At 46.6% G+C, this 10,559-nt stretch overlaps 5 non-coding genes and 1 pseudogene across 5 annotated transcripts; all 6 read right to left on the bottom strand.

The window, feature by feature from the left end:
• Window positions 1-3,417: 3,417 nt before the first annotated feature.
• Window positions 3,418-3,525, bottom strand: LOC119957612 (annotated as a pseudogene).
• A 785-nt stretch (window positions 3,526-4,310) lies between these two features.
• Window positions 4,311-4,502, bottom strand: LOC119957588. The gene has a single exon (XR_005458835.1). It is a non-coding gene; the product is annotated as a U2 spliceosomal RNA (small nuclear RNA).
• A 2,798-nt stretch (window positions 4,503-7,300) lies between these two features.
• On the bottom strand, window positions 7,301-7,491 carry LOC119957624. The gene has a single exon (XR_005458852.1). It is a non-coding gene; the product is annotated as a U2 spliceosomal RNA (small nuclear RNA).
• A 781-nt stretch (window positions 7,492-8,272) lies between these two features.
• On the bottom strand, window positions 8,273-8,463 carry LOC119957570. Its single transcript, XR_005458819.1, has one exon. It is a non-coding gene; the product is annotated as a U2 spliceosomal RNA (small nuclear RNA).
• Window positions 8,464-9,249: 786 nt separating this feature from the next.
• On the bottom strand, window positions 9,250-9,440 carry LOC119957638. Its single transcript, XR_005458866.1, has one exon. It is a non-coding gene; the product is annotated as a U2 spliceosomal RNA (small nuclear RNA).
• Window positions 9,441-10,226: 786 nt separating this feature from the next.
• LOC119957573 lies at window positions 10,227-10,414 on the bottom strand. The gene has a single exon (XR_005458821.1). It is a non-coding gene; the product is annotated as a U2 spliceosomal RNA (small nuclear RNA).
• Between the last annotated feature and the right edge of the window lie 145 nt (window positions 10,415-10,559).

Genomic DNA, 10,559 nt, shown 5'->3' with positions numbered 1-10,559 from the left:
CGGTATACCTTGGAAGCCGGAGGAACATCTCATTTAGGACGCTCACATGTTGGAGAAGTACTCCAGTTGCACTTTGGAGAAGTATTGAAAAACTCCTCGTCCCCCATTACTCTTCCGAAAAGATTTCTGATCCGGGCCGCAATTCGAGGACTCTGTGAGTCGTAGGTCCTAATATGTATACCTGTGGCTAAATCCGTCGTTAGCCAGGAGATAAAAGCCGTACCATATACCAAATGACACCGACATAAGACGTCTGACAAAGAATTGCACCCTCACCCAATTGCAGATTTTTCTGCAAGGTTCTTTTGTTGGTAGGGAGAAGTTTCGCGAGCCATTGCGGCTTAAGGCTTTAATGAGGTAAAGGTGATTTCTTACCTCAGTCCCGCAGATCTTCGCATCCAAGTCAAAGTTCGGTCTTCCGGTCAGCGATTCTGAGTTCGGGCCTCTTCGTTTACGATTCGGTCGACTTCGGTCAACTTCCCCTTCCTATTGTCTTGCAGCACCAGTTGATGGGTTTCTGTGTCTGTTCGGAAACCTGGATATCCGTTCTCAGTTCCCAAATAACATAGATCTAGTCTGTGATTTTTGGGAAAGTCCACTTGTACGTTATTTGTCAGTTGTGCCACTGGTAACTTTATTTTCAATACAACATTTAGGAAGTTCCGACTTGCGCTGCAGCAATCTAGTCAGATTGATTGTCCATAGCGAATACATTAGTTGAGTTTTCGTTCAATTACAGATCGTCGTAATTCTTCAAATTATAATACACAGGACAACATAACGAAGTGATTTAAACAAAAGAGCGATGGCAATTAGCAAAAGCAAGCAGCAAAGAAATATGTTTCAGTGATATAGATCGGGTGATTCCAGAATGTGTTTTTACATCCAGGTAAGTGATTCTTAAGGAGATTATTATCTTAAGGTCTGGCCTTCTTTTTACTTCCGATTGGCTTCAACTAATTTATAATTCACTCAATTCGGTCAAACTGTCCACCTATTTAAGAGATATATGTATTTAAATATATTGGGACCAATTTCCAATTCCATCGGTTGCCAATTTAATTAGAAAAACAGAGTTATCATTAAGAAATTATCAGCCTAAGACTTGCGGTTACTATAGAAATGGGACTACTCGTACTGGACAGCCGCACAGTTTTTACCACACAATGGGGAATTTTAGCTAGTTGACGTCAGTGACCTTGCACTTGCAAAATGTGAAAACTGAGAAATTGAATAGAAGAATATTATATGGATTAAACCGTAGTGGATTCCCAGCTATTGTGGCACTGAAGTAACGCTATACCAACAAAAATGAAGGACGGTAGAAAGAGGGAAAATCGACCGTGGATATCTAAGGAAATAAGGGAGAGTATCAAATTGAAGGGAAAAGCATATAAAGTGGCAAAGATTGGTGGGAGACTGGAGGACTGGGAAATATTTAGGGGGCAACAGAAAGCTACTAAAAAACTATAAAGAAGAGTAAGATAGACTATGAGAGTAAATTTGCTCAGAATATAAAAACAGACTGTAATAGTTTTTACAAATATATAAAACAAAAAGAGTGGCTAATGTAAATATTGGTCCTTTAGAGGATGAGAAGGGAGTTTTAATAATTGTAGATGAGGAAATGGCTGAGGAACTGAACAGATTTTTTTGGGTCGGTCTTCACAGTGGAAGACATAAATAACATACCAGCGACTGATAGAAGTGAGGCTATGACAGGTGCGGACCTTGAGAGGATTGTTATCACATAGGAGGTAGTGACGGGCAAGCTAATGGGGCTAAAGGTAGACAGGTCTCCTGTCCCTGATGGAATGCATCCCAGAGTGAAAAAAGAGATGGCATGGGAAATTGCAGATGCACAAATGATGATTTACAAAAATTCACTAGTCTCTGGGGTGGTCCCGGTGGATTGGAAATTAGCAAACGTGACACCACTGTTTAAAAAAGGAGGCACGCAGAGACAGGATAATTATAGGCCACTGAGCTTAACTTCGGTAGTAGGGAAGATGCTGGAATCGATCATCAAGGAAGAAATAGCGAGGCATCTGGATATAAATTGTCCATTGGGCAGACGTACAATGGGTTCGTAAAGGGCAGGTCGTGCCTTACAAATTTAGTGGAATTTTTTGAGGACGTTTGCATTGCAGTTGATAACGGGGAGCCAATGGATGTGGTATATCTGGATTTCCAGAAAGCCTTTGACAAGATGGCACACAAAGGTTGCTGCATGAGATAAGGATGCATGGTATTAAGGGTAAAGTAGTAGCATGGATAGAGGATTGGTTAATTAATAGAAAGCAAGCAGTGGTGATTAATGGGTGTTCTCTGGTTGGCAATCAGTAGCAAGTGGTGTCACTCAGGGATCCGTGTTGGGCCCACAATTGTTCACAATTTATATATATAGGATTTGGAGTAGGGGACCACGGGTAATGTGTCCTAGTTTGCAGATGACACTAAGATGAGTGGTAAAGCGAAAAGTGCAGAGGATACTGGAAGTCTGTAGAGGGATTTGGATAGGTTAAGTGAATGGGCTCGGGTCTGGCAGATGGAATACAATGTTGACAAATGTGAGGTTATCCATTTTGGTAGGAATAACAGCAAACGGGATTATTATTTAAACGATAAAATATTAAAGCATGCCGCTGTGCAGAGACACCTGGGTGTGCTAGTGCATGAGTCACCGAAAGATGGTTTACAGGTGCAACAGGTGATTAAGAAGGCAAATGGAATTTTGTCCTTCATTGCTAGAGGGATGGGGTTTAAGACTAGGGAGGTTATATTGCATTTGTATAAGATGTTAGTGAGGCCACACCTGTTCTGTTTGGTCTCCTTACTTGAGAAATAACATACTGGCACTGGAGGGTGTGCAGAGGAGATTCTCTAGGTTAATCCCAGAGCTGAAGGGGTTGGATTATGAGGAGAGGAGAGGTTGAGTCGACTGGGACTGTACTCGTTGGAATTTAGAAGGATGAGGGGGATCTTATATAAACATTTAAAATTATGAAGGGAATAGATAGGATAGATGCGGGCAAGTTGTTTCCACTGGCGGGTGAAAGGGGACATAGCCTCAAAATAAGGGGAAGTAGATTTAGCACTGAGTTTAGGAGGAACTTCTTCACCCAAACGGTTGTGAATCTATAGAATTCCTTGCCCAGTGAAGCAATTGAGGCTTCTTCGCTAAATGTTTTTAAGAGAAAGATAGATACTTTTTTGAAGAATTAAGGGATTAAGGTGTTCGGGTCGGAAAGTGGAGCTGAGTCCAGTAAAGATGAGCCATGACCTCATTTAATGGCGGAGCAGGCTCGAGGGGCAAGAAAGCCTAATCCTGCTTCTACTTCTTATGTAGTTAATATGGTAATAGTTAATAATCCTTAATGAATTTTCAATTAGACCTCCGTCATCTTCTCTCCCTCTCATGGTTATAGCCGAACAAACAAGTCAATTATTATCAAGGAAATTGCAGTTTCTAAACTGATAAGTACAGATACTACACTTGATCTGAGTTAAAAACCAAAAAGAGACAGCACATACCTGCCGCCAATGGCTCTTGTCCTCCTCATTCACCGACATTCAGCTGCACCTTGCTGCGCTCGACTGTGCTTTGAAACTTTTAGTCGACGGTGACGGTTGGTCAATAGACATGCAGTTTGGCCGTGTATGGTGGAGTCTGTGCGTGCAGGACCAGCGAATCCCAACAGGGGGACATCTTCTGCCCCGCGTGCCCCAGTACTCACCAGAAGAACATGAGACGCTGTGAAGGCCCATTGGCACCCAACCCAGGGAATCGAAGAAACCTCCAGCTTTGCCGAACATAATGCAATCTGCGCACACAGGATGTACTGGCAAAATGCAACGAGGGGCAATGTCTAGTCTCCCCAAGCTCCACCTTGGTGTTTTGGCCTTGGCGTCTGGAGGATGAAAAGAGATGCCGTGAAGGCACACATCCATCCAAATCTGAAGCCATTCAGTCTGTCGCCACACTTTCCTGTTGTGCCGGATGAAGAGCTGTGGAAACGGAAGTGAGGAGAACGCAAGTCGGCATCCTAGAGTGAAGGTGAGTGGCCTGTAAAAACCAGCAGGTAAACTGTGTGGCAAATGAGCACAAAACGGAGCCGGTTTGCCGCAAGCCTGCGAGCCCATTGGCTCGCAACTTTAGTACGCGAGTTGCTGCCAGCAGAAAATCTAGCAGTGCTTTGGACCCTGAAAGTCCATAGATTGGTCAGGGTGAGAGAACTTGACATGAGTGAAACGGAGAAGGCTATTTATGCGCCATGATCTGCTTTTGCACCTTTTGCTCCCCAAAACGGGGTGAGGGCACCATTCCTGGAAACACTGCAAGACCAAGTTGATGCTTGGAGCGGAAGGGGCAAGGTCCTGGACCATCTCCGAGTCCCAAAAATTAATTTAATATTTCGTCACAAGACATGGGATAATATCAGATATTAAACTGATAAGAAACAATACTACACTTGATCTGAGCCAAAAAGCTGAGAATCGATGGCCCAGATTTGACGCCTATGGCTCTTGTCCTCCTCGTCCACCGACATTCAGCTACACCTTGCTGCGCTCGTCTGTGCTTTGGAACTTTTAGTCTACGGTGACGGTTGGTCAATATACCTGTCGACGCTCCACGAACTCCACCCTGGTGTTTTGGCCGTGGCGTCAGGAGGATGAAAAGAGACGCCGTGAAGGCATACATCCATCCAAACCTGAGAGCCATTCAGTCTGACGCTACTCTTTCCTGTTGTGCCGGATGAAGAGCTGTGGAAAAGGAAGTGAGGAGAACGCAAGTCGGCATCCTGGAATGATGGTGAGTGGAAAGAGAGAAGGCAAAATCGGATGTAATGGTGTTACAGTTAAATAAAGGTAATTACGAGGGCATGAGAGAGGAACTGGAGAAAATCGACTGGAAGCAGACCCTAGTGGGGAAGACAGCAGAGCAAAAATGGCAGGAGTTTGTAAGCATAATTGAGGACACTGTACAGAAGTTCATCCCCAAGAAAAGAACAATTATCCGGGGAGTGATTAGACAGCCATGGCTGGCAAAGGAGGTCAGGAAATGTATCAAAGAAAAAGAGAGATCCTATAAAGTGGCCAAAAGCACTGGGAAATCAGAAGATTGGGAAGGCTAAAAAAACAAACAGAGGTTAACAAAGAGACAAATAAGGAAGGAGAGGATCAAATATGAAGGCAGGCTAGCCAGTAATATAAGAAATTATAGTAAAAGTTTATTTCAATACATAAGAAACAAACGACAGGCCAAAGTAGACATTGGGCCAATTCAAACTGATTCCGGAAGGCTAGTAATGGGAGACGAGGAAATGGCTGGAGAACTTAATAAGTACTTTGCGTCTGTCTTCACAGTGGAAGACATGAGTAATATCCCAAAAATTATAGAGGTTCAGGGGGCTGAGTTGAGTATGGTTGCCATTACAAAAGAGATTGTGCTAAAAAAGCTAAAAGGTCTTAAAATTGACAAATCTCCCGGCCCCGATGGGCTACACACTAGAGTTCTGAGAGAGATGGCTGAAGAAATAGCGGAAGCGTTGGGTGAGATCTTTCAAAAATCACTGGAGTCACGGAAAGTCCCGGACGATTGGAAGATCGCTGTTGTAACCCCCTTGTTCAAGAAAGGATCAAGACAAAAGATGGAAAATTATAGGCCAATTAGCCTAACTTCGTTGTTGGTAAAATTCTAGAATCGATCGTTAAGGATGAGATTTGTAAATTCTTGGAAGAGCAGGGTCGGATTAGAACAAGTCAACATGGATTTAGTAAGGGGAGGTCGTGCCTGACGAACCTGTTAGAATTCTTTGAGGAGGTGACAAGTAGGTTAGACCAGGGAAACCCAGTGGATGTGGTCTATCTGGATTTCCAAAAGGCCTTTGATAAGGTGCCACACAGGAAGCTGCTGAGTAAGGTGAGGGCCCATGGTGTTCGAGGTGAGCTACTAGCATGGGTTGAGGATTGGCTGTCTGACAGAAGAGAGGGTTGGGATAAAAGGTTCTTTTTCGGAATGGCAGCCGGTGACCAACGGTGTCCCACAGGGTTCAGTGTTGGGGCCACAGCTGTTCACCATATATATTAATGATCTGGATGAAGGGACTGGGGGCATTCTAGCGAAGTTTGCCGATGATACGAAGTTAGGTGGTCAGGCAGGTAGTGCTGAGGAAGTGGGGAGGCTGCAGAAGGATCTAGACAGTTTGGGAGAGTGGTGCAGGAAATGGCTGATGCAATTCAACGTGAGAAAATGTGAGGTCTTGCACTTTGGAAAAAAGAATCCAAGCATAGACTACTTTCTAAATGGTGAGAAAATTCATAATGCCAAAGTACAAAGGGATCTGGCAGTGCTAGTCGAGGATTCCATAAAGGTAAACATGCAGGTTGAATCTGTGATTAAGAAAGCGAATGCAATGTTGTCATTTATCTCAAGAGGGTTGGAATATAAAAGCAGCGATGTGCTACTGAGCCTTTATAAGGCTCTGGTTAGGCCCCATTTGGAGAACTGTGTCCAGTTTTGGGCCCCACATCTCAGGAAGGACATACTGGCACTGGAGCGTGTCCAGCGGAGATTCACACGGATGATCCCTGGAATGGCGGGTCTAACATATGATGAACGGCTGAGGATCCTGGGATTGTATTCATTGGAGTTTAGAAGGTTAAGGAGAGATCTAATCGAAACTTACAAGATAATACATGGCTTAGAAAGGGTGGACGCAAAGAAACTGTTTCCGTTAGGCGAGGAGACGAGGACCCGTGGGCACAACCTTAGAATTAGAGGGGGTAAATTCAGAACAGAAATGCGAAGACATTTCTTCAGCCAGAGAGTGGTGGGCCTGTGGAATTCATTGCCGCGGAGTGCAGTGGAGGCCTGGACGCTAAATGGCTTCAAGGCAGAGATAGATAAATGCTTGATGTCGCGAGGAATTAAGGGCTACGGGGAGAATGCTGGTAGGTGGAGTTGAAATGCCCATCAGCCATGATTGAATGGCGGAGTGGACTCGATGGGCCGAATGGCCTTACTTCCACTCCTATGTCTTATGGTCTTATGGCGTGTAACAACCAGCAGGAAAACTCTGTGGTATATGAGCAGAAATCGGAGCCGGTGTGCCGCAAGTCTGCAAGCCCATTGGCTCGCAACTTTAGTACGCGAGTTGCTGCCAGCAGAAAATCTAGCAGTGCTTTGGAGCCTGAAAGTCCTTAGATTGGTCAGGATGAGAGAATATGACATGAGTGAAAAGGAGAAGGCTATTTATGCGCCATGATCTGCTTTTGCACGTTTTGCTCCCCAAAACGGGGTGAGAGCACCATTCCTGGAAGCACTGCAAGACCAGATTGATGCTTGGAGCGGAAGGAGCAAGCCCCTGGACCATCTCCGAATCCCAAAAATCAATTTAATATTTCGTCCCTGGGTTGGGGACATATCAGATATTAAACTGATAAGAACAGATACTACACTTGATCTGAGCCAAAAGGCCGAGAAGCGATAGCCCATATTTGCCGCCTATCGCTCTGGTCCTCCTCGTCCACCGACATCCTGCTGCACCTTGCTGCGCTCGACTGTGCTTTGGAACTTTTCGTCTACGGTGACGGTTGGTCAATTGGCCTGCAGTTTGTCCGAGCACGGTGGAGTCTGTGCGTGCAGTACCAGAAAATCCCAAAAGGTGATCGTCGTCTGACCCGCCTTCCCCAGTTCTCACCAGAAGAAAGGAAGACGCAGCGATGGCCCAGTGGCACCCAACCCAGGGATTCGAAGATACCTCCAGCTTTGCCGAGCAAAATGAAATCTGTGCACACAGCATGTACTGCCGAAATGGATCAGGGGGCAATGTCTAGGCTCCCCGAGCTCCACCCTGGTGTTTTGGCCGTGGCGTCAGGAGGATGAAAAGAGAGGCCGTGAAGGCATACATCCATCCAAATCTGAGAGCCATTTAGTCTGACGCCACACTTTCCTGTTGTGCCGGATGAAGAGCTGTGGAAAAGAAGGTGATGAGAACTCAAGTCGTCATCCTGGAGTGAAGGTGAGTGGCCTGTAAAAACCAGCAGGAAAGCTGTGTGGCATATGAGCAGAAAACGGCGCCGGTTTTCCGCAAGTCTGCAAGCCCATTGGCTCGCAACTTTAGTACGCGAGTTGCCGCCAGCAGAAAATTTAGCAGTGCTTTGGAGCCTGAAAGTCCTTGGTCAGGGTGAGACAACTTGACATGAGTGAAAACGAGAAGGCTGATTATGCGCCATGATCTGCTTTTGTACGTTTTGCTCCCCAAAACGGGGTGAGGGCACCATTCCGGGAGGCACTGCAAGACCAGGTTGATGCTTGGAGCGGAAGGGGCAAGGCCCTGGACAATCTCCGAGTCCCAAAAATCAATTTAATACTTCGTCCCTAGGTTGGGGACATATCAGATATTAAACTGAGAAGAACAGATACTACACTTGATATGAGCCAAAAGGCCGAGAAGCAATAGCCCGTATTTGCCGCCTATTGCCCTGGTCCTCTTCGTCCACCGACATTCTGCTGCACCTTGCTGCGCTCGACTGTGCTTTGCAACTTTTAGTCTACGGTGACGGTTGGTCAATTGGCCTGCAGTTTGGCCGAGCACGGTGCAGTCTGTGCGTGCTGTACCAAAAAATCCCAACAGGTGGTCGTCGTCTGACCCGCCTGCCCCAGTACTCACCAAAAGAAAGGAATACGCAGCGATGGCCCTGTGGCACCCAACCCAGGGAATCGAAGAAACCTCCAGCTTTGCCGAGCAAAATGCAATCTGTGCACACAGCATGTACTGGCGAAATGGAACAGGGGGCAATGTCTAGCCTCCGCGAACTTCACCCTGGTGTTTTGGCCGTGGCGTCAGGAGGATGAAAAGAGAGGCCGTGAAGGCATACATCCATCCAAACCTGAGAGCCATTCAGTCTGACGCTACACTTTCCTGTTGTTCCGGATGAAGAGCTATGGAAAAGGAAGTGAGGAGAACGCAAGTCGGCATCCTGGAGTGAAGGTGAGTGGCCTGTAAAAACCAGCAGGAAAACTGTGTTGCATATGAGCAGAAAACGGAGCCGGTGTGTCGCAGGTCTGCAAGCCCATTGGCTCGCAACTTTAGTACACGAGTTGCTGCCAGCACAAAATCTAGCAGTGATTTGGAGCCTGAAAGTCCTTAGATTGGTCAGGGTGAGAGAACTTGATATGAGTGAAAAGGAGAAGGCTATTTATGCGCCATGATCTGCTTTTGCACGTTTTGCTCCCCAAAACGGGGTGAGGGCACCACTCCTGGAAGCACTGCAAGACCAGGTTGATGCTTGGAGCGGAAGGGGCAAGCCCCTGCACCATCTCCGAGTCCCAAAAATCAATTTAATATTTCGTTCCTAGGTTGGGGATATATCAGATATTAAACTGATAAGAACAGATACTACACTTGACCTGAGCCAAAAGGCCGAGAAGCGATAGCTCATATTTGCCGGCTGTGGCTCTGGTCCTCCTCGTCCACCGATATTCAGCTGCACCTTGCTGCGCTCGACTGTGCTTTGGAACTTTTAGTCTACGGTGACGGTTGGTCAATAGACCTGCAGTTTGGCCGAGCACGATGGATTCTGTGCGTGCAGTACCAGAAAATCCCAATACGTGGTCGTCGTCTGAATCTCCTGCCCCAGTACTCACCAGAAGAAAGGAAGACGCTGTGATGGCCCAGTGGCACCCAACCCAGGGAATCGAAGAAACCTCCAGCTTTGCCGAGCAAAATGCATTCTGTGCACACAGCATGTACTGGCAAAATGGAACAGGGGGCAATGTCTAGGCTCCCCGAGCTCCACCATGGTGTTTTGGCCGTGGCGTCAGGAGGATGAAAAGCGAGGCCGTGAAGGCATACATCCATTCAAATCTGAGAGCCATTTAGTCTGACGCCACACTTTCTTGTTGTGCCGGATGAAGGGCTGTGGAAAAGGAAGTGAAGAGAACTCAAGTCGGCATCCTGGAGTGAAGGTGAGTGGCCTGTAAAAACCAGCAGGAAAACTGTGTGGCATTTGAGCAGAAAAGGGAGCCGGTTTGCCGCACATCTGCAAGCCCATTGGCTCGCAACTTTAGTACGCGAGTTGCCGCCAGCAGAAAATCTAGCAGTGCTTTGGAGCCTGAAAGTTCTTAGGTTGGTCAGGGTGAGAGAACTTGACATGAGTGAAAAGAAGAAGGCTGATTATGCGCCATGATCTGCTTTTGCACGTTTGGCTCCCCAAAACGGGGTGAGGTCACCATTCCGGGAAGCACTGCAAGACCAGGTTGATGGTTAGAGGTGAGGCAAGCCCCTAGACAAACTCCGAGTCCCAAAAATCAATTAAATATTTCGTCCCTAGATTGGGGACATATCAGATATTAAACTGCTAAGAACAGATACTACACTTGATCAGAGCCAAAAGGCCAAGAAGCGATAGTCCATATAGCCCATATAGCCCATAGCGATAGCCCATAGGGGCAGCAGGGTAGCATGGTGGTTAGCATAAATGCTTCACAGCTCCAGGGTCCTAGGTTCGATTCCCGGCTGGGTCACTGTCTGTGTGGAGTCTGCACGTCCTCC

This window comes from Scyliorhinus canicula, chromosome 26 (assembly GCF_902713615.1).
Source record: "Scyliorhinus canicula chromosome 26, sScyCan1.1, whole genome shotgun sequence".
NCBI classification, from domain to species: domain Eukaryota; kingdom Metazoa; phylum Chordata; class Chondrichthyes; order Carcharhiniformes; family Scyliorhinidae; genus Scyliorhinus; species Scyliorhinus canicula.
This window is presented reverse-complemented; position numbering and strand designations above follow the sequence as displayed.